A 22616-nucleotide genomic window follows, 5' to 3' on the forward strand; every position below is an offset into this window, starting at 1 on the left:
TGCACAAACAATCACACATACAAACACACCAAGACAGGTGCAACCGCTCAGGCTGCTATACTGCCAAAACATCACAAAAACATGTTGCCAACGGCAACCACAAGTGAGGCTACATACAAGCAGCCCTCACCTGTGGTTGAAACAACCACACGAGACCGCAGGCAACAGCATGTGGTTTAGGAGTCATGACCGTGACCATGGTCGTGACAACAGGTTTGTGCAAGCAGTCAGATGAGAAGGTAAGATGGAGGAAGAGATGAATAGTTCCTTGCTGGGTGAATGGATGTGGGGGTATTTCAGGAGGTTTTTGAAAAGTGGGAAGAGTAAGATGAAAAAGTGAAACATTGATTGCATTAATTATTTCTGTAATTACCTGTGGTCCCATTCTGGTCCAATTCTGGTATAATTCGGTATGTGCACTTAAAGAGTTGCACTTGAAAGATGGTGCATTGAAAAGACCAAGGTCTGAAAAGACCTAAGGACTTAGATTTATACGACTCAATCAGGGTATTATAAATATACTGTATATAGGGGTGTCGTATACCCCATACTCAACGTGTCCCTGTCTCAACGCGTTTTGCCCTTAAAATGTCAGGGCTCATCAGGGGACTTAATACGCTTATAGTGATATCTGTAATGGTAAAAATATTAAATAAATCGATGCCGAATGTTAACCTATCACCGTTCCTATAGGCGCAAAGAGGATGCACCAATAGTATGATCAAATAATGTTACAAAGCCACAACTGTATTGATAACAAAACAGGGAAAATGAGGAAACCCTGAAATATAATAGTTACTAGTGATGATCGAGCATGCTCGGCCAAACACCTGTTTAGAATATAGTTTTATACAGTTGCAAGAAAAAGTATGTGAACTTTTTGGAATGATATGGATTTCTGCACAAATTGGTTATAAAATGTGATCTGATCTTCATCTAAATCACAACAATAGACAATCACAGTCTGCTTAAACTAATAACACACTAAGAATTAAATGTTACCATGTTTTTATTGAACACACCATGTAAACATTTACAGTGCAGGTGGAAAAAGTATGTGAACCCCTAGACTAATGACATCTTTAAGAGCTAATTGGAGTGAGGTGTCAGCCAACTGGAGTCCAATCAATGAGATGAGATTGGAGGTGTTGGTTACAGCTGCCCTGCCCTATAAAAAACACACACCAATTCTGGGTTTGCTTTTCACAAGAAGCATTGCCTGATGTGAATGATGCCTCGCACAAAAGAGCTCTCAGAAGACCTACGATTAAGAATTGTTGACTTGCATAAAGCTGGAAAGGGTTATAAAAGTATCTCCAAAAGCCTTGCTGTTCATCAGTCCACGGTAAGACAAATTGTCTATAAATGGATAAAATTCAGCACTGCTGCTACTCTCCCTAGGAGTGGCTGTCCTGTAAAGATGACTGCAAGAGCTCAGCGCAGACTGCTCAATGATGTGAAGTCTCTGGCATATGCTAACATTCCTGTTAGCAAATCTACGATACGTAAAACACTAAACAAGAATGGATTTCATGGGAAGATACCACAGAGGAAGCCACTGCTGTCCAAATAAACATTGCTGCATGTTCACAGTTTGCACAAGAGCACCTGGATGCACCAAAGCAGTACAGGCAAAATATTCTGTGGACAGAGGAAACCAAAGTTGAGTTGTTTGGAAGAAACACACAACATTATGTGTGGAGAAAAAGAGGCCCAGCACACAAACATCAAAACCTCATCCCAACTGTGACGTATGGTGGTGGGGGCATCATGGTTTGGGGCTGCTTTGCTGCGTCAGGGCCTGGACGGATTGCTATCATCAAAGGAAAAATGAATTCCCAAGTTTATCAAGACATTTTGCAGGAGAACTTAAGGCCATCTGTCCCCCAGCTGAAGCTCAACAGAAGATGGGTGTTGCAACAGGACAACGACCCAAATCATAGAAGTAAATCAACAACAGAATGGCTTAAACAGAAGAAAATAGAAACATATAGAAACATAGAATGTGTCGGCAGATAAGAACCATTTGGCCCATCTAGTCTGCCCAATATACTGAATACTATGGATAGCCCCCGACCCTTATCTTATATGAAGGATGGCCTTATGCCTATCCCATGCATGCTTAAACCCCTTCACTGTATTTGCAGCTACCACTTCTGCAGGAAGGCTATTCCATGCATCCACTACTCTCTCAGTAAAGTAATACTTCCTTATATTACTTTTAAACCTTTGCCCCTCTAATTTAAAACTGTGTCCTCTTGTGGTAGTTTTTCTTCTTTTAAATATGCTCTCCTCCTTTACCGATTTGATTCCCTTTATGTATTTAAAAGTTTCTATCATACGCCTTCTGGAGTGGCCCAGTCAGAGTCCTGACCTCAACCCGATTGAGATGCTGTGGCATGACCTCAAGAAAGCGATTCACACCAGACATCCCAAGAATATTGCTGAACTGAAACAGTTCTGTAAAGAGGAATGGTCAAGAATTACTCCTGACCGTTGTGCACGTCTGATCTGCAACTACAGGAAACGTTTGGTTGAAGTTATTGCTGCCAAAGGAGGTTCAACCAGTTATTAAATCCAAGGGTTCACATACTTTTTCCACCTGCACTGTGAATGTTTACATGGTGTGTTCAATAAAAACATGGTAACATTTAATTCTTTGTGTGTTATTAGTTTAAGCAGACTGTGATTGTCTATTGTTGTGACTTAGATGAAGATCAGATCACATTTTATGACCAATTTGTGCAGAAATCCATATCATTCCAAAGGGTTCACATACTTTTTTGCAACTGTATATTCGTAATTTTGAATATTCGAGATTTTTTTAAAAATCAGTACACATGATCCCTCCCTGCTTCTAGCTTGTGGGCCAATGAGAAGGCTGCAGTATCTTTGACTTTAGGAGTAGTGTTGATTGCGAATTTTCATAATGTGAATTTTCATCATTTTTCAATTTGCCGATTTCCGCAATCAAGAAAATAATGACTGGAGATAACGAATTCTTGAATATGTGGCGAATATTTGCGAAATATCACGAATTCGAATATTGTTACTGCCGCTCATCACTACTCAGCAGCAGGCTCTCACATATAATTATTTAGAGGGTCAGTCAGCTCACCTGCAGGCCCTCACCTACAATATTTTACAGGGTCAGCTCACCTGCGGGAACTCGCCTAATTATACCTAATAGGTAATTTGCGCGCATGCTGCCTTGCTTGGATGTGGTAGCCGTAGCCGTTTCTCAGGCTCCCTCTCCGGAATCGAACACTAATTCCCCCTTACCCATGGTCACAGTGGTTGGCGCTGAAAATAACATCAAAAGTTGATAGGGCAGACATCCAAATGGATCGTCACCGTCACAAGGATGTGCGATCGGCCCCAGGTTATCTAGTCACCAAAGCGGCAGCTGGCCCTCGCCCATAATGTTTAGATGGTCAGATCAGCAGGCGCTTGCTCCAAATGTTTTTGAGGGTCTCCAGCAGGCCATCAATCATAATTTTTCAAGGCTGTGTATGATGCCCTCCTTTATATGTAACAAAGGGTGTATTGGAGTGCCGGTTCTTTGTAATTTTTTTAAAATCGATTTTATCTTCGGTTTTGTGCGTATTATTTTCAGTCTGTAATAGTGGCGTACTACTCGGACAACATCATTCTCAGCAGCGACCTGGGAGTCCAAGATGCATCCAGATATCCTCCCCATGCTGTTCCCGAACCATTTCAGTGGTGTTTCCATCAATTTCTGACCTTTTCATATGAACCAGGGACCCTCCCCTCTTCAGAGCAGGGGTGCCTGGTTTAATGCTCGGGTTCTCCCATTGACTTCCATTATACTCGGGTGTTCAGAAGAGCACCCGAGCATCCCGATGTGTTCGGGCCGAGCACTATGGTGCTCGATCAACACTAATTGTTACCAAACATATGAAAATAAAATTGATATGAGCACAATAGACAAGAGGGGAGATGGTGTCCCCCTCATATGTTTATACACCCTAATGATATTGAGAGATGTCGAGATACAAGAAGGTGATGTGGCCAAAAATAGATCACGATGGTGAGCTTATCTAGTCCGAAGTCCAGTATAGGGCGCGTCTGTGCCAGTGACCACCCATCTCCCTGGCCTATCAGTGTGGGTACCTTTGTAACATTATTTTTTCTTTTTGATCACATCTTGGTGATATATACAGTACAGACCAAAAGTTTGGACACACCTTCTCATTTAAAGAGTTTTCTTTATTTTCATGACTATGAAGGCATCAAAACTATGAATTAACACATGTGGAATTATATACATAACAAACAAGTGTGAAACAACTGAAAATATGTCATATTCAAGGTTCTTCAAAGTAGTCACCTTTTGCTTTGATTACTGATTTGCACACTCTTGGCATTCTCTTGATGAGCTTCAAGAGGTAGTCCCCTCAAATGGTCTTCCAACAGTCTTGAAGGAGTTCCCAGAGATGCTTAGCACTTGTTGGCCCTTTTGCCTTCACTCTGCGGTCTAGCTCACCTTAAACCATCTCAATTGGGTTCAGGTCCGGTGACTGTGGAGGCCAGGTCATCTGGCGCAGCACCCCATCACTCTCCTTCATGGTCAAATAGCCCTTACTTTCAAAGTTTTCCCAATTTTTCGGCTGACTGACTGACCTTCATTTCTTAAAGTAATGATGGCCACTCGTTTTTCTTTACTTAGCTGCTTTTTTTTGCCATAATACAAATTCTAACAGTCTATTCAGTAGGACTATCAGCTGTGTATCCACCTGACTTCTCCTCAACGCAACTAATGGTCCCAACCCCATTTATAAGGCAAGAAATCCCACTTATTAAACCTGACAGGGCACACCTGTGAAGTGAAAACCATTTCAGGGGACTACCTCTTGAAGCTCTTCAAGAGAATGCCAAGAGTGTGCAAAGCAGTAATCAAAGCAAAAGGTAGGTACTTTGAAGAACCTAGAATATGACATATTTTCAGTTGTTTCACACTTGTTTGTTATGTATATAATTCCACATGTGTTAATTCATAGTTTTGATGCCTTCAGTGTGAATCTACAATTTTCATAGTCATGAAAATAAAGAAAACTCTTTGAATGAGAAGGTGTGTCCAAACTTTTGGTCTGTACTGTATATATATTTTAAATAGTGACATTACAGAATGTTTTAAATAGTGGTAGTCTAATGTACTGTGATTATCCATATTGCTTCCTCTGCTGGCTGGATTCATTTTTCCATCACATTATACACTGCTCGTATCCATGGTTATGAGCACGCTGCAATCCAGCATTTGTGGCCGTGCTTGCACACTATAGGTGTCAAGGATCCTTCCATGACAGAGGTGAGACGATCTGAGAGACTGGCGGCACATGAGGGTATCTGACAGTCTTTTTTTTCTCCTTGCAGTGTTATTGGTAATGACCTCCTTGTCAGGTGCAGCTTGTGGTCATTACTGAGGCTCTATTTATTTCTGACTCACACTGCTTACCATGCGGTTGATATTTCCTGCTGGAGTTGGATGAGCTGGTGTGTTGTTCCTTTGGATCTCCTGCTTCTCCATTCTTCTTTAAGCTACAGTAAGTGCATTTTGTTTCACATTTTGTTGTTCACTTGTGTTTGTTGTTTTCTAGGCCACAGGGAGACGCTGGTTCCTTCATCTGGGAAGGAACCAGTAGTCTCATTCCCTGCCACCACTTCTAGGGATTTCCAGGGTCTCCAGGGCTAAGGTTATGGTGTATGAGTATTTCCACCTTCAGGGTCTACTCATATTGGCAGGAGTCAGGGAGAGGTCTATGGATTCCTAGGAGGTCACCATCCCTCTCTCTTAGCTTTGAGGCCTAGACTCCGGTCTATTTCCTTCTGTGTGTTATCTTGTGTTTTCCCCTCCCCAGTACCTGTGACAATAGGATAAAGCACCATCTTATTTACACTCCCGTGGTGTCAGCCACCAAAGAGGCCAGCACTTTTTCCTAAAAGCATGACCACCGCTACTGGTTTGCAGGGTGGTCATAATGATGGAAACAAGCAGTATGTAATGTGGTGTAAAAATGAATCCATCCAGCGAAGGAGGCAGTATGGACAATCACAATGCATTAGTAAGTGCCTTGTATTAACTTTCTCTCCATGAAAAAAGCCACTTGCTAAAGTGACACAACCCCTTTAAAGGGCATCTACCTCACATTTTCCCACCTTCTTCTGTTTTGTTTCCCATTTACTTAGAGGACCTTTCACCACTACTGACATGCCTGGTTTAATAGCCACATGAATTCCCCATGTAACAACAATTCTGGATCATCTATTCTTATGTCTGTATGTTATCATTCCTTTATTATTTCTACTAGAAGTTATGAAGAAATTGCTAGCAGTCTTCAGTAAGGGTACAGAGCAGTGTTAACCAGTTGGGGGGTGTACCTGCACAGTCTGACAATGGCAGCACTGACTGGATAGAGTGAGACTGTGCAGGGACAAACCTCCAACTGGCAGTGGTGTAACTAGAAATAAAAGGGCCCCACAGAAAATTTTTGAACTGACCCCAGACCCCCAGGCAATTTCTTTGCAAACCCCTCTTCCCTTGCAACCCCAACTACTACATCTAGTCAAGATCAATCTCTCAGAACAGGCCCAGCAGCCGCTCCATCCATTTTCTACAGTGTTACTGTACATAAAGTAATTTTATAATACTGTTAAGGGGGCCCTGACAACAAAATCTTTCAGTCCTCCTCCAGGTTGAGCCCCTTATGCCGACAGGCCCCAAACCAGCCACTTCTCCTGTTTCCCCTGCAGTTACTCCCCTGCCAACTGGTTACCACCCCTCTGTACCCTTACTGCAGACTGCTAGCAATTCATTCACAACTTCTAGCAGAAATAATAAAGGAACGGCACAACATCTCATCTCCAGGTCTGATATTGTCCACCCCTCTCATCTCTCCTTCTAAATCCTGGTATGTCTTGTCTGAAGCTTGCTGCTACACCCAGCTTTTCCACAGTCTGATATTGTCCATCCCTCTCATCTCTCCTTCTAAATCCTGGTATGTCTTGTCTGAAACTTGCTGCTACACCCAGCTTTTCCACAGTCTGATATTGTCCATCCCTCTCATCTCTCCTTCTAAATCCTGGTATGTCTTGTCTGAACGAATGGCCATCATTACTTTAAGAAAGGAAGGTCAGTCAGTCAGCCGAAAAATTGGGAAAACTTTGAAAGTAAGGGCTATTTGACCATGAAGGAGAGTTATGGGGTGCTGCGCCAGATGACCTGGCCTCCACAGTCACCGGACCTGAACCCAATCGGGATGGTTTGGTGTGAGCTGGACCGCAGAGAGAAGACAAAAGGGCCATCAAGTGCTAAGCATCTCTGGGAACTCCTTCAAGACTGTTGGAAGACCATTTCAGGGGACTACCTCTTGAAGCTCATCAAGAGAATGCCAAGAGTGTGCAAAGCAGTAATCAAAGCAAAAGGTGGCTACTTTGAAGAACCTAGAATATGACATATTTTCAGTATTTTCCAACTTGTTTGTTATGTATATAATTCCACGTGTTAATTCATGGTTTTGATGCCTTCATAGTCATGAAAATAAAGAAAACTCTTTGAATGAGAAGGTGTGTCCAAACTTTTGGTCTGTACTGTATGCTAAAAGGGACTGCATCATTACCAACTGTATGTACAAAGTTTGGACTGTTTTAAGTAAAGCAACATTTGGTTCATCATACCATCTGTTTACCTCAATTACTGCTCCTATAAATCGGTCTGCCACCGTTACAGGCACTGGTGTCACGATCCTTAAAGGGACCTTGCCCCAGGCACTCAAAATACCTGTAACATCCAGGGCACCTCATCCACCATCAGGCCTGGTCCCTACATACAGAGTGTGCCCCAGAGGAACTTGTGTCTACCTCTCCTTCACTGCCGCATGCCTGCCCAGGGTTCTCCAATACAGTGAGTAACCCTCGATTGCCCATAACCGTGACCTCACTATCGCAATACCCTGCAGGTCTGGCGTGCTGCATAAATTGGCGTCACTAACAGGATGCGATCATATCTGCGCCATTGTGGATTATAAAACTGTGTGCCATTATCTACCTAAAAAGTGATTAAACCCTACTGTTTATTGAAAATTGCCGGGCCAAAGAACTGTACCAATTTGCGGTGTGAAACTGTGCTTTTTGTGGACTGTTTTGCTGTTGTAATGCCACCGCTTGCTGTCAGTGAATAGACAGCGTTTTTGCTTAAAGATGGCTGCTTAACCTGCTTGGATTTAACTGCTGCGTCATCTTCATATCTTCTTGGCGGTAAAAATTGGCGCCTTCTGCTGAAAAGTGCGGGAAAGGCTATATGTCCGCGCCACCGCCCTGTCTGGACATTTGCATGTCTGCTGAAATGGACTCCGCCTCCCCTATGCTAGAGTACCTGGGGGGCGGCCTCCCAGAGCAATGGGAGGACCTGTCTGTGATTATTGGGGCCGCCCTGTCGCTCTCCAAAGAAGGATCGAGCATGCTGAAGAATGAAGATTTTTCTGACGGAATGACCTTACCTGCGAACAAGTTCCAGGAAGCCCTTGATGTCTTGCGAAAAGGAAAAAGTTCGGATCCGGCGCCGGAACCTGCGGCGATCGTACCAGAGAGTTCGGATCCCGTATCTGAGCCTGCTGCAACTGTGACGGATCCCTGCAGCGATGCAGCGCCTGAGAGACTGGAGGACCAGATTGCCAGATTGGAAGTCCACCTTCATGGCCTGCGCCAACTTGCTGCATCCCGAGCGGCACCTACGCCACCGGATAAAGAGGATTCACCAAAGGACTCAGACGTCTCTGAGCCAGAGGTAAGGGTGCCTATCCCTACCAGCCAGTTATCCCTTGTGACCACCGCTGCTGTTGCGGCACCAAGGAGACTCACCTATTTCAGACACCGTCGCGTGCAATCCGTGACACCTGAACCCACGGAGCCGCCTGCTGCAGTTGTACCTAGACCAGCGGAGCCTTCAACTGTAACGATGTCTAGGCCCATGCAGCTACCGACCATAATCACCTCTAGGCCTATGGGACCTATACCAATTAGGGATCCTTTCATGCTTCAACTGCCACCCAATACTGTTTTGTGGGCCCATCCGCATGTTGAATCTCACTACAGGCCCAATCTACAAATGGAACCAGGGAGTGCCACTAATGTACCAAGTGGATTTGATATACCCCTGTGAGTAGGCCTGCCAGGCCACTACGTGATTACTTTTTGCCAAGGAAGGGACCCTATCAAAGTGGATTAACCCTTTCAGGACAGGAGTCCTTTGTTTTGGCCCTCTGTTGCTGCTGCCAGTTACCCACGGCTCTGTGGTAGTGGTCAGCCACTGAAAATACCAAAGGTATCAAGGCCATATTGTTTACAGGACCTCCTGCCTGCTTCCACAGTACTTGAACCAAGTTGTGCCTATTTTTGTGTTGCACCTTTAACCCATTTAACTCCCTTTTTCAGGTTGACTAAGGGACATTGCAGCACTTATTTTTATATGCCATTTTAAATAATGTGGATTACTTTTATGTGCTGTGACTTTTATTATGCAACTTAAAATTCCAAGAAAATGTGCCCAGAGATGACTCTAACGTATGTGGGCGTCTGAGATTTTGCTATTTTAAAGAAATGTGCCCAGAGATGGACTCCACTGTATGTGAGCCTCTGTGATCTTATTCCTCTGTTCTTGCTTGGTATGTGGCTATACTTATCACTTTCACTGAATAATTACAAGAAGGAAACCTGGGTATGGACTCAATTTTTATTCTTTGAGCCTCAAAGAACTTATAATTGTTTTATATTTTTCTATGGACTACTACTGTTTTATTATGGACAATTACACTTCTACTTTTATTATGGACTATCCTGGTATAATTGATATGCTGCACCAGGTCAGCGCCCCTGTTCCCTTATATACTCCTGAGAGAAGAGAATAACGCCCCTTTTCACCGAACTTGTTCCTAAGCCAGCAGAACTGCCTGATATATATATGTATTTGCAAATGTAGATGTATGTTCCTGCTTTGCATTATTTTTGTCTTCCAGGTGCAGTCTCCAGCTGGGTAGGGCCCCTTTATGTTGCGCCGAGGACGGTCAACGTTGTAGCATGGGGGTATGTAGTGTCCCACTAGGTAGGGGTGGGCACCACACAAGGGTCAATTGGGTCATGTGTTACTCCTACTCCTAAGGGACAGTAATATTATATTTAACCATGTACTTTAATGTATTTTCTATGTGTTTTTACATGTATTGTTCCCCTGTGATATGCATAGCAGGCCTATTAGGGTGTAGTTAGGCATCCTAGACACTAGAGGGAGATAGGGAGCCCCTAGTATAAATGTTCAGGCCCAGACAGGGAGGAGTTAGTCTGTAGTCAGGAGTCTGTGGACACAGAAGTGAGAGGGCATCTTAGCCAGAGATATGCTGAGGGCCTCCTCCTGACATGCAGCTAGATAGTCCGGGCTGCTAGTTGCTACCAGGAGGCTAGTGAAGAACTCTAGCCTGCCTGTTGATAAAGTGAGCCACAGTTAGCTCAGAAGATTACCCCAAGAGAAGAGATGTACCTCCTGGAAGAAACCTGCAGACACCCTCCAGCAAAGCAAGGACAATACAACCAGCTCAGATAAGTAAGCTGATGAACAGAGGTACTATAAAATAGAAGCAAGGGTCAATATGGGAGGAAGATTATTTTACCAAGGATTAAAGCCAGCATTTAGGAACCCGGGCCTTGGGATACAGCCAGCCAGAATAGCTGTGGAGATAGTGCAGCCTGGACTGTGAAGCATTAATTGTATACCTATAAAAGGTTCGGACCGCGCGTGTCATAAACAGACGGTATACAAACAGTTTTTTTCTTTTCTCCTTCTCCCATGTGGGAAAAACAATATATTGACCCCGAGGTGAACCGACCTAAAAAAAGTGGGACATTAAAAACCTGGAAAAGGTATATAGACGACTGCCTGGTGATATGGGAAGGAGAAAAAAATCAGCTGGAGGCCTTTATTATAGGATTAGAGAATAAGGAATGGAACTTAAGTTTCACCAGTACTGTCAGTGCGGTTTCGGATGACCTTTTGGACCTGACCATATATGTGGAAGAGAGACAGCTCAAAACTAAGACCTTTTTTAAACCCACAGATGTCAATGGGTATATAGATCTAACCAGCTGTCATTATGCCCCCTGGCTTCAAAATATACCCAAGGGACAGGTCCAGAGAATCCACCGCAACTGCACTGACACAGCTATTTTTAAAGAGCAAAGTAAAATAATAAAAGAACGCTTCCTAGAAAAAGGATATGAGAATGAGAATCTGGAGAGATGTATAAAAGATACAATAAAACAACGAGAGGAGACCCCAAATAACCCAAAAATACCAAAAAAGACAACCGACTTTCGTTTTTCGTTCATAACCCAGTTCACACAATGTTCTGGGGAACTAAAAAACGCAATAAAAAAAAAACTGGTCCATCTTGAAAAATGACCCAGTACTCGGACCTGCAATTCCTGAACAACCACTTGTCATCTATAAAAGAGCACCCAATTTACAAAACAAACTCGTACATAGTGCCAACCGACCAGAAGATAAAAATAAAAACAAAAAAACTGTTTCAATTGGTGTGGTTTTTGCATTGCCTGTAAAAATAGAAAAAAAACTGAAAGATCACAAAATAGTACTATAGTAAATAGCACTGCAAAAGGCAAACAATTGGAAGTAGTGGGAGAGATGACATGCCACAGTAAAGGGGTCGTATACGTACTGGAGTGCCCCTGTGGCCTCCAGTATGTAGGACGGACCATTAGACCCCTCAAGGTCAGAGTGCAGGAGCATATAAGAAATATCAAAAAGGGGCTTGAAAGTCATGGTGTTTCGACTCATTATAAAAAATGTCACCAAAAAACCCCAGAGGGATTAAAGTTCATGGGGGTTGAATTAGTACAAAACCATTGGAGGGGAGGAAGTTTTCTAGAGAAAATTAATAAAAAAGAAAGTAGGTGGATATACGAATTACGCACGCTACAACCAGGGGGTCTGAATGTAGATTTTGATTAGGCCAAATGTACCCCCTCCCCTCTTGGTCACAACTGATTGAACTCTGAGTGGTATAAATCTAAGGTTTTAGGTCTTTTCAGACCTTGGTGTTTCCAAATCTCTCAAGTGCAACTCTTAAGTACACAGACTGAATTATACCAGAAGGGGACCACAGGTAATTACAGACATAGTTAATGCAAACAATGTTTACATTTTTCATCTTATTGTTCCCACTTGTCAACAACCTCCTGAAATACCCCCATGTTCATTCACCCAGCAAGGAACTATTCATCTCTCCCTCCATCTTACCTTCTCATCTGACAGCTTGCACAAACCTGCTTGGCAACAAAAAACACTTCCTTCCCAAACACACACAGATACCTTCTGCCCTCTCCTATTCTCATCTATTAACACTTTCTCTGCTTCTCCTTAATGCTGGTGATATCTCTCCAAATCCAGGCCCCCCCTCAGCAAATCCCCACTATCACCTCTACGTCCCAATACAAATCTCCTTCTACAAATTTCTGCAACCCCTTAAACCTAATAACCATTCCTGTGACCCCTGATCCTTTGGTTCCTCTTGCAGGAGCATTATGGAATGCTCGCTCTGTCTGTAACAAACTGTCGTACATTCATGAACTTTTCATCTCTCAAAACCTTTCCTTTCTGGGTCTCACAGAAACATGGCTGACATCCTCTGACACCCCCTCCCCTGCTGCACTCTCATATAGTGGATTTCAATTCACTCACACCCCCCGCCCCGGCTGCAAACATGGTGGAGAAGTTGGTCTTCTCCTATCAGACACCTGCTCCTACAGCCCAACTCCTCTGCCACCCTCCATTACGCTCTTCTCATTTGAAGTACACTCTGTTCACATCTACTCTCCCTCCAACCTCCAAGTAGCCGTCATTTACCGCCCCCCAGGCCAAGCCACCATCTTTCTTGACCACTTTAACATCTGGCTACTACACTTTCTTTCTGCCGACATCCCCACTATCATCATGGGTGACTTCAACATCCCTATTGACATCTGCCACTCAGCCGCCTCTAAATTCCTATCGCTCTCTTCCTCCTTTGGCCTATCACAGTGGTCTTCAGTTCCCACCCACAGACATGGTCACACTTTGGATCTTATCTTTACCCGCCTCTGCTCCCTATCCAACCTTTCTAATTCGCCTCTCCCGCTATCCGACCACAACCTACTCACCTTCTCTTCATTGGTCTCTTCTGCTGCTCCCCTGGTCCACACACTAGCACACCCCTGCAGGAACCTTAAACATCTAGACTTTCGCTTGCTTTCTGACCCTCTTTTCCCACTCTCTACCATCTGTTCCCTCCAAGACCCAGATGCTGCCACCACCCTATATAACACCACCATAAGTACAGCTCTGGACACTGTTGTTCCCCTCACACACAACAAAACCCGAAAAATTAACAGACAACCCTGGCACACCAACCTGACCAAAAACTCAGACAAGCTTCCAGGGCTGCTGAGCGGTGCTGGAAGAAATCCTATTCAAAACATCATTTCACCTCATACAAGCAATCCCTTCTCATATTCAAATCCTCACTCGCTGATGCAAAACAGGCCTACTTCTCATCTCTCATATCTTCCCTGGCCCACAGCCCTAAACAACTTTTTAGCACTTTTAACGCCCCCACCCTCTCCTCTCTTCTCAGCTGAGGACTTTGCCAAATATTTCAAACAAAAGATAGTCAACATCAGAGAAAGCTTCACTACACAGTCCCCACAGACCCTCTACACAACTGCTTGGTCCTGTTCTCCCAAAACCCGCTTCTCCACCATTACAGAAGAAAAACTCTCCACTCTACTCTCCAGATCCCATCTCACCACCTGTGCACTTGACCCAATCCCATCCCACCTCATCCCTAACCTCACCACAGTGTTTATCCCACCCCTAACTCATCTCTACAACCTATCACTTCCCATCTGCTTTTAAACACGCTACCATTACACCCATCCTCAAAAAGCCTTCACTTGACCCATCTTATTTGTCCAGTTATCGCCCCTTATCACTGCTTCCGTATGCCTCAAAGCTACTTGAACAACATGTCCATTCTGAACTGTCCTCTCACCTTTCCTCCTGCTCCCTCTTTGACCGCCTACAATCTGGCTTCCGACACCACCATTCGACTGAGACTGCCCTCACCAAAGTCACCAATGACCTACTGACAGCCAAAACCAAGAAACAATACTCTGTCCTCCTTCTCCTTGACCTGTCCTCTGCCTTTGACACTGTTGACCACTCCCTTCTGTTGCACATTCTCTCATCTCTTGGCATCACTGACCTGGCCCTCTCCTGGATCACATTACACCTTACAGACCAGACATTTAGCGTCTCCCACTCCCGCACCACCTCCTCGTCTCATTCCCTCTCTGTTGGTGTCTAGCAAAGCTCTTCTCTATCTACACTTTTGGCCTGGGACAGCTCATAGAGTCCCATGGCTTTCAGTATCACTCCTACGCTGACGACACACAAATCTACCTCTCTGGTCCAGACATCACCACCTTACTATCCAGAATCCCACAATGTCTATCTTCTATATCATCCTTCTTCTCCTCTCGCTTTCTAAAACTTAACATGGATAAAACAGAATTCATCCTCTTTCCCCCATCTTGCTCAACCCCACCAACAGACCTATCTATCACGATCAATGGCTGCACACTCTCACTGGTCAACCAAGTCCGCTGCCTTGTAGTGACCTTGGATTCTGCCCTCTCCTTCAGACCGCACATCCAAGCACTTTCCACCACCTGCCGACTCCAACTCAAAAACATCTCCCGCATCCGTGCTTTCATTAACCTTGAATCTGCGAAAATGCTTGTACATGCCCTCATCATCTCCCGCCTAGACTACTGCAACACTCTCCTCTGTGGCCTTCCATCTAGCACTCTCGCACACCCCTCCAATCTATCCTCAACTCTGCTGCCCGACTAATCCACCGCTCACCCTATTACTCCTCTGCCTCTCCCCTCTGCCAATCCCTTCACTGGCCCCCCATTGCCCAGCAAATTCACTTCAAAGTACTAACAAATACATACAAGGCCGTCCATAACCTGTCCCCTCCCTACATCTCTGAGCTACTTTCCCGATACACCCCCACACACACTCTCCGATCCTCACAAGACCTCCTTCTTTCCACTCCTCTTATCGCCTCTTCCCACAATTGCCTCCAAGATTTCTCCCATGCATCCCCTATACTCTGGAACTCGCTACCCCAACATATCAGACTCTCACCTACAGTGGAATCCTTCAAAAGAAACCTGAAAACCCACCTCTTCAGACAAGCCTACAACCAGTGACCCTGCTGCCTCCATACCGCCATGACCAACTTCACCCACACCTACTGTGTCCTTCTCCCATACCATGTAGATTGTAAGCCCTCATGGGCAGGGCCCTCTCTCCTTCTGTACCAGTTTGTAACTCGTCTTGTTTATGATTAGTGCAATTGTCTGTATTATGTATGTATACCGCTTCTTATATGTACAGCGCTATGGAATGAATGGCGCTTTAATAATAAATAATAATAATAATAATAACATAGTCATAAGAATAGATGCTCCAGAATCGTTATCACAGGGGGAATGCATAAAGCTATTAAAACAGGCATGTCAGGAGCGTTGACAGGTCATGGTCTGTAATGTATGAATTATGTATGTTGCATTACATTATAAAAATATATTTTTAGCCAGTATTTGGCTCTTTTTGGCAGTGTGGGTTTTGTATGGCACTTTTAGGTAGCACTATATGCCAGTACTGTCTATTGTTTCTGCAGCAGTATCGGGCTTGTTCCCTTTGAAAAACATGAGGTGGACCCCCTTTCACCACCGTCAACTGCAGAATGACCTGGACTGACCCCCATCGTCACTAATCTATTATCTGAAACACCCATAAACATAGGGCTTATTGGTAACAAAGCAGATGCATATACAAAACTACTGACACCGATAAAGAACGCACTCTACATACCATATATAATTGTAAAAATTAAGATACTTTATTATGATGCATAATTAACCCATTTGCTAACGGCAAAGTTCATGTACGGTACTGGAGCAATGGGCAAACATGGCGCCCAACCATGGCATGTGGGTCTCCACTGTTTCAAACAGCAGAGACCCACAGCTAATTACTCCGACTAGCAATAATGCTTGTGCAATTTTTCCAATACGGCGAATAGTGTTACAGAAAAAAGGGTAAAAATAGCAGATTTGCCATTTTTTGTTCGCTTCTCTTACCCAAAAGAATGTAATAAAATGTGATCAAAGAGTCACACACACTCAATGGTATCAATAAAACTACAGATCGTCCAGCAAAAAATTAGCTCCTATGCAGCACAGTAGGCATAACTGTAAAAAAGTTGTAGGGGTCAGAATATAGTGATGTAAAAAATATTTTTTTCAAACTTTACATTTATTTTTACACTATTTAAATGTGAAAAAACCTATACATATGTGGTATCATTGTAATTGTAATGACCCAGATAATGAAGGACATGGGTCAGTTTTGCTGCAAATGGAACGCCGTAGGGTCAAAATCTGTAAAACGGTGGAGAAATGGAATAATTTTTTCCAATTCCATCCTATTTGAAATATTTTTCCTACTTCCCACTACCTTGTATGCCATATTAAATGGTGGCATTAGAAAGCACAACTTGTCCTGCAAAAAAAAAAGCTATGTGAACTGAAAAATAAAAAAAGTTATGGCTCAAGGAAGACAGGGAAGAAAAATGAAAACATAAAAATTAAAAAAGGGTTAAAACACGAATATAAGGTATTGAAACACACCACAGATGAGGCACCAAATATGTGGTCATAAATGGCATAATAAAGGCAGCAAGATATAATCAAGTAGAGCAGGACATACTGTACATCCAAATTGCTATACAAAATCACACACAAGTAATATAAAATAACCCCAACACATGTTTTGCGTTGTAAAGGTAATATATTATTGGTATAGATTATTAAATGTTCTTATTCTCTGTCCTCTGGCAGTGATCGGACAATTTTACTGCCAAATTCCAAATGTACCAGAAGTCAGATAATGAATAAGCAGACACATAAGAGAGTGCACATACCAGTAATCCCACAAGTAGACTGACAGCTCAGGATCCTACCTGCGAGGGCGAGAAATGTCTCATATATGTTTATGATTTTTAGTTTATGGTTCTCCCTCCCTTGTGGAGGTGGGACAGACGGCTGAATGTCTGATTCAAGGGAGTTGTCATTTAGTAATATGATTCCCTTCTGAAATGACCGTGTAATTAAACATCCGAAAAAAGAGAAGCTTTGGTCATTTTTAACACAAAGGAGACAGGACAGGTTTATTTCTTATGGTTATACTATAAAAGCAATGTTGTACCATTAATGACAAGGAATCCTCTGATTTTACAAAACGCTTTCATTTAAAGGGGTTTTCCGACTTTTTTTTTTTATAGTCATTGTCATGATTGCCAATAACTGGGACCCCCGCTAAACAGCTGTTTGAGAAGACACTTGGCTTACCTTTGGCCAGTGAGGTCACGTTCATCAGCCTCACTGATGAGCAGCATAGGCAATATTCGTTTTCGCAATATTTAGTGAATTTTTGGCCTAATATTCACAATAAATTTGCAAATTCTAGAATTCGTGATCTCCAGTCATTATTTTCTTCATTTGCGAAAATCGGCAATGTAATATTCGCATATTGCGTGCGCAATACAGGCGTAGGTCAATTTTGCTACATTTTTCAAGCTGCTAGAATTTTATCTCCCACTAACTATATATATATATCCAAAAGATGAGGCAGAACTCCAATAGATAAAGTGAAAAACGGTGGACTCTTTATTGACCCCTCTGCAACGTTTCAACCGCTCAATGCAGTCTTTATCAAGCATCAAGCATCATGCTTGATAAAGACTGCATTGAGCGGTTGAAACGTTGCAGAAGGGTCAAAAAAGGGTCCACCATTTTTCACTTTATCTATTGGAGTGCTGCCTCATCTTTTGGATATATATAATTTATTTAGCTGTTGAGCCTACGGCTTGGAGGATTTTGCACCCGTGGTCTATTGGACTAGTGCTGCTGTCTGAATTTTCGTTATATATACTGTGTATATATAAGCTAACTAATTATCTAATGTAATGACACGGCAAAGCACAGAGCACAGCAATAACACTGCTGTCTCTCTCAGAACTGCAAAAAACTGCAGAAAATGGCTGCTGGGGAGGTTCCTATATAGTAAGGGGTAGGCAACTTTACTATTGGTTGCTAGGGATGTTGCTAAGCTCTGACAAAGATATTGCAGCCTTCTCATTGGCCCACAAACAAGAAGGGAGGTTACTGATGGAAAAAAAATCTAGAAAATTCACGATTACGAAGACATAGGACTATATTTGAAATCTTCTTAAATTCTCAAAGTGCCAATATTCGCGATAAAAATTTGCAATTCGAATATTCGCGATTTAACACTAGTGGTTACGAGGAGCAGGCCAAAGATACCAACGTAATTTTGTAATAAAATGCACAAAAATAGGGGCACATTTCTGGGGGATTTTATTAAAACTGTCGTTTCTGCTGCCATTCTTAAAGGAGTTGTGTGAGATTTTGATATTGGTGGTCTTCAGGATATATCATCAATATTATTCACCAAAAAAATAAAATAAAAAAAAACATTAAGAGGAGCATGCTTCTTAAAGGGGTTGGCCCATCTCACACATTGGTGGCATATCACTAGTATAGGCCACCAATGTCTCATAGGTGTAGGTCCCACCTCTGGGACCTGTACCTATCTCTAGAATGGAAACTGTGAAGTGAAGGAGAGCTGACCACACCTGCTCGGCCTCACCTCCATTCATTTCTATGGGACTGCCGGAAACAGCTGAGTGATATGTTCAGCTATTGTCACGGATGGTGTTGCAGAAAGCTGGAACTTATAAATAAACATCCGACTGGCTTGATCCCAAACTAAGGAGCATATGGGTGAGCCCTATAAAACCCCTAGAGCTCTCCCTGACTGTTATGCCCATGCAAAGATCTTTGTGGTAGACGATTGCATGTCCTCGTACCTTATACTATGTGACACCTGAAAACCCTATAATAGTGAGGGGACACGACCACCGGCTCCCTGCACTTAATACGGACGGAGTCAGGGTCACCTACAATCAAGCCAGCAAGAAACACAAATAAAGGAAACAGACTTATCTGAGGAATCAGGAGAAGCAGCCTCCAGCAGTGATCACAATCCAGGAAGAAGTATAAACCGCAAAGTGAGGCAGTATGGGAGGAAATATAAAGGGAGACAATCAGTGCAAATAGGTGACAGCTGGGAGAAGAAAAGGAGATGAGAAAGTGAAACCAAAACAAAGAACATCATACAACAGGTAGAGAAGAACGTCTGCCAGATCTTCTCACAGAGCTGGCGGTGACAGCTATTTTCGAGAGTCCCATAGAAATGAATGGGAAGCCCACTGCGCAATCGCTGCCACTGCTCCATTTCACTTCTATGGGGCTGACGGAAATAGCCAAGCCAACACTCTGCTATCCTCGGTGGAGTAGATGTAGCGGTGGTGTGGGGACAAGTAGGTGAAAAAGTGGAATTGGTGTACGGGAAAGCAGCTGGTGGGGTAGCAACGTGGATAAACAATCTACGTGTACACAAGACCAATATACAATTTGAAAATCGGTAAATGGTAGGTCCGTTATATCATAACTGTACCCAGGTGTTTCACTGTTTTCAATTAACCCCCAAGAATAGCACCAAAGCGCTTGTGAGTGAATCTATGACCAAATTCTTGTGTATAGTAGTATTAGTCTCAATTTGACCAGTACATAAATAGGCCCTGGAAATAGAATAGCAGGTAAATCAAGTCACCAGTGGAATCCCATCACCAATACAACACATCACTATGGGGTGATTGGGATTGCAGTCCTCTCTAGTAATAAACTGTTGTACAAGGAATTTGTTAAAATTAAAGAATGTTAAATATTGAAATTAAATAAAAAGTATTGACTCGCTTCACTGGGGGGGTGGTCCGTAGGATAACCTCAATACACCTACGGATTCTCATGCCCCCCTAGCCCGAATCACCTGCAGAATGGTAGATATTGATGGCAGCCCAGTCGGAGATGGCTTCTAATCAATTATTTTATTGAAGATTCTGCTCAACGCGTTTCAGGGTATAGGAAAACTCGGATCACGGAAGGTGTGGGATACGCTAAAATGTAACTTTTATTGGTATATCAATAAAATAGGGGGAAGAACGTGATCTAAAAAATCCCTAATAATTATAGGCAGGTGGGGTGGCACTAACCAAGTGCTCAAACAAACTGTGACATGTGAACCCACCATGTGTATAGTGTCGCCACCTCCACTCTGTAGCCAAAGGGATATGAAAATGTGTCCCAATATCAAACCACCTCCTTGAAACTGGAAGGCTATCCAGGTACAACTACGGAGAGGTATGATAGGAATCACATACAAGCTAATCACCAAAAGCTGATGCTATAGTGGTAGCATGAGAGCCAGGAGACAAGAGTGTATTTGTGTGATAGACACTACAATGTCCCAGCGCTCTCAGACAAGCTGTGGAGATTAAATTGGGAAGAACAAGGTTGGGTGCAGATCAGGGTCCCCTGGTGATACGGCGTCCTGATACACTGTGTCAAGCATGGATCACCTCTGTGCTGTATGATTCAGGTTGTAGCAACACAGGCAAAGGTATCCTGCAGGATCGCACCCAATCCTACTTCCCAAGAGAACTGTCATCTAGCTCATGCTATCGCAGTAATACTAGCTCAACGCGTTTCCTCTATGTAAGAATCATCAGGAGCAAAAATAACCTGCCTATCTAAGCTGAGCTATCTCATTGATTCAGAGCAACAGCATGACCGCATATCCGGCGCTAGTACGGCCGTGAGGCGGCGGCCGAAAGCGCTATGATTTAAGGAGGAAAGCCCTCCCCCATTGATGACACAGGGATCGCATGTTAGCCAATCATGTGTGGAAGGGGCGTGTGCCTATAAACCTCCCACATCACGCTGGCTAGAATGGTAGATATTGATGGCAACCCAGTCGGAGATGGCTTCTAATCAATTATTTTATTGAAGATTCTGCTCAACGCATTTCAGGGTATAGGAAAACCCCCTTTATCAGGAACAATACATAGATCACATAACACATAGGGGCGGGGTGCCTATAAACCTCCCACATCACGCTTGCTAGACCAAAGTAAGCGATGCCTGCATCTAGGTATAGTGTATATGTATAGAGGAATATCGAGAAGGGATATGTGAAGGAAACGACGAAAATCAGCAGCAACCGCCTATGTAGATGTCATTATCCATAGGGAGCACACTGCAAGCTGAAACTATCTGCATCACAAAAACAGTGAACAGTCGCTATTGGTTACCACGGGAGGAAGAAAGAAACAACGTTCAAAAAGTGTCATATATGTATCAGATCTGAATTTTAATCAGAGGGAGCATACAAAAAGTCAGCACTCGTTAATAAAAAATAAAAAAAAGAAGAGGGGGGCGCCCGTTTTTTAGATGACTATTCAATAAAACTGAGGTATGATATATGGTCATTCAGCCCGTTAGGGTGAAGGGTCCCCAATTTAAAGGCTTTTGATAGAATCACAGGCTATGCAACCGCCACAGCGAAACGTCTCTTTAGGGGGGTCTCCTAGCCATGTAGAAGAGACTGGAGACTGAAAATGGCTGTGGCAGAGGCGATCCTTAAGATTGCGGCCCCTCCGAAATGTAATTGCAGGTGTGGGGCCCATAAGGTGACCCACGTCAGGGTCCATCTGTAGAATCCCCCAGTGCTTATTGATAATATCACGTATGGCACCACTTGCCCCATTGAAGGTGGCAATAAGGCGAACCTGCCCCTGGCTCTCACCTCGCTCCCGAGGATTTAATAATGCCTCACGAGTGTAGGATATCGAATGCTGATAGGCAGAGGCAAGTATGCCACGAGGGTATCCATGATTGATGAACCTGTTAGTCAAATCACCAGCTTTGATCTGAAAATCTGAGAGGGGGGAGCAATTGCGACGCATATGGAGGAATTGTCCCTTGGGTATTCCTTTCTTCAAAGGATATGGATGGCAACTGTCCCAGTGTAATAGTGTATTTGTTGCCGTACTTTTTCGGTATAAACTGGTATGAATTTTGCCATCCTCTGTTTTGAAGATGGTGAGGTCGAGGAATGTTATTTGTGTTGCATTGATCTCTGAGGTGAAAATCAGACCACACTTGTTTACATTCAGGACCCTCACAAATTCATTTAACGGTCCCATTCCAGAAGATCAGTACATCATCGATGTACCTAACCCACATCGTGATGTGACCTGCCCAACTCACCATCTCTTCACCAAAAACTACCTCCCTCTCCCACCAGCCCAGGTATAGGTTGGCATAAGACGGGGCACAGGGACTGCCCATGGCCACACCCCTGAGCTGGTGGTAGAAGCGGTGATTGAATAAAAACACATTATGATGTAGGATGAACTCTAGCAGACTGATGACAAATTGGTTATGTGATGCAAATTCCCTTCCGCGCTCATTCAAGAAATACTGAACAGCCCTAC

General features: G+C 43.5%; 1 protein-coding gene across 1 annotated transcript in view; it reads right to left on the minus strand.

Moving 5' to 3' along the window:
- Positions 1–17159, minus strand: part of LOC120977111 (3-galactosyl-N-acetylglucosaminide 4-alpha-L-fucosyltransferase FUT3-like) — a 117384-nt gene extending 100225 nt beyond the window's left edge. The window contains exon 1 of the mRNA XM_040404884.1: positions 17121–17159. The gene's annotated coding sequence lies outside the window, so the exon portion shown is untranslated. The remainder of the gene's footprint in view (positions 1–17120) is intronic.
- Between the last annotated feature and the right edge of the window lie 5457 nt (positions 17160–22616).

This window comes from Bufo bufo, chromosome 8 (genome assembly GCF_905171765.1).
Source record: "Bufo bufo chromosome 8, aBufBuf1.1, whole genome shotgun sequence".
Lineage (NCBI taxonomy): Eukaryota > Metazoa > Chordata > Amphibia > Anura > Bufonidae > Bufo > Bufo bufo.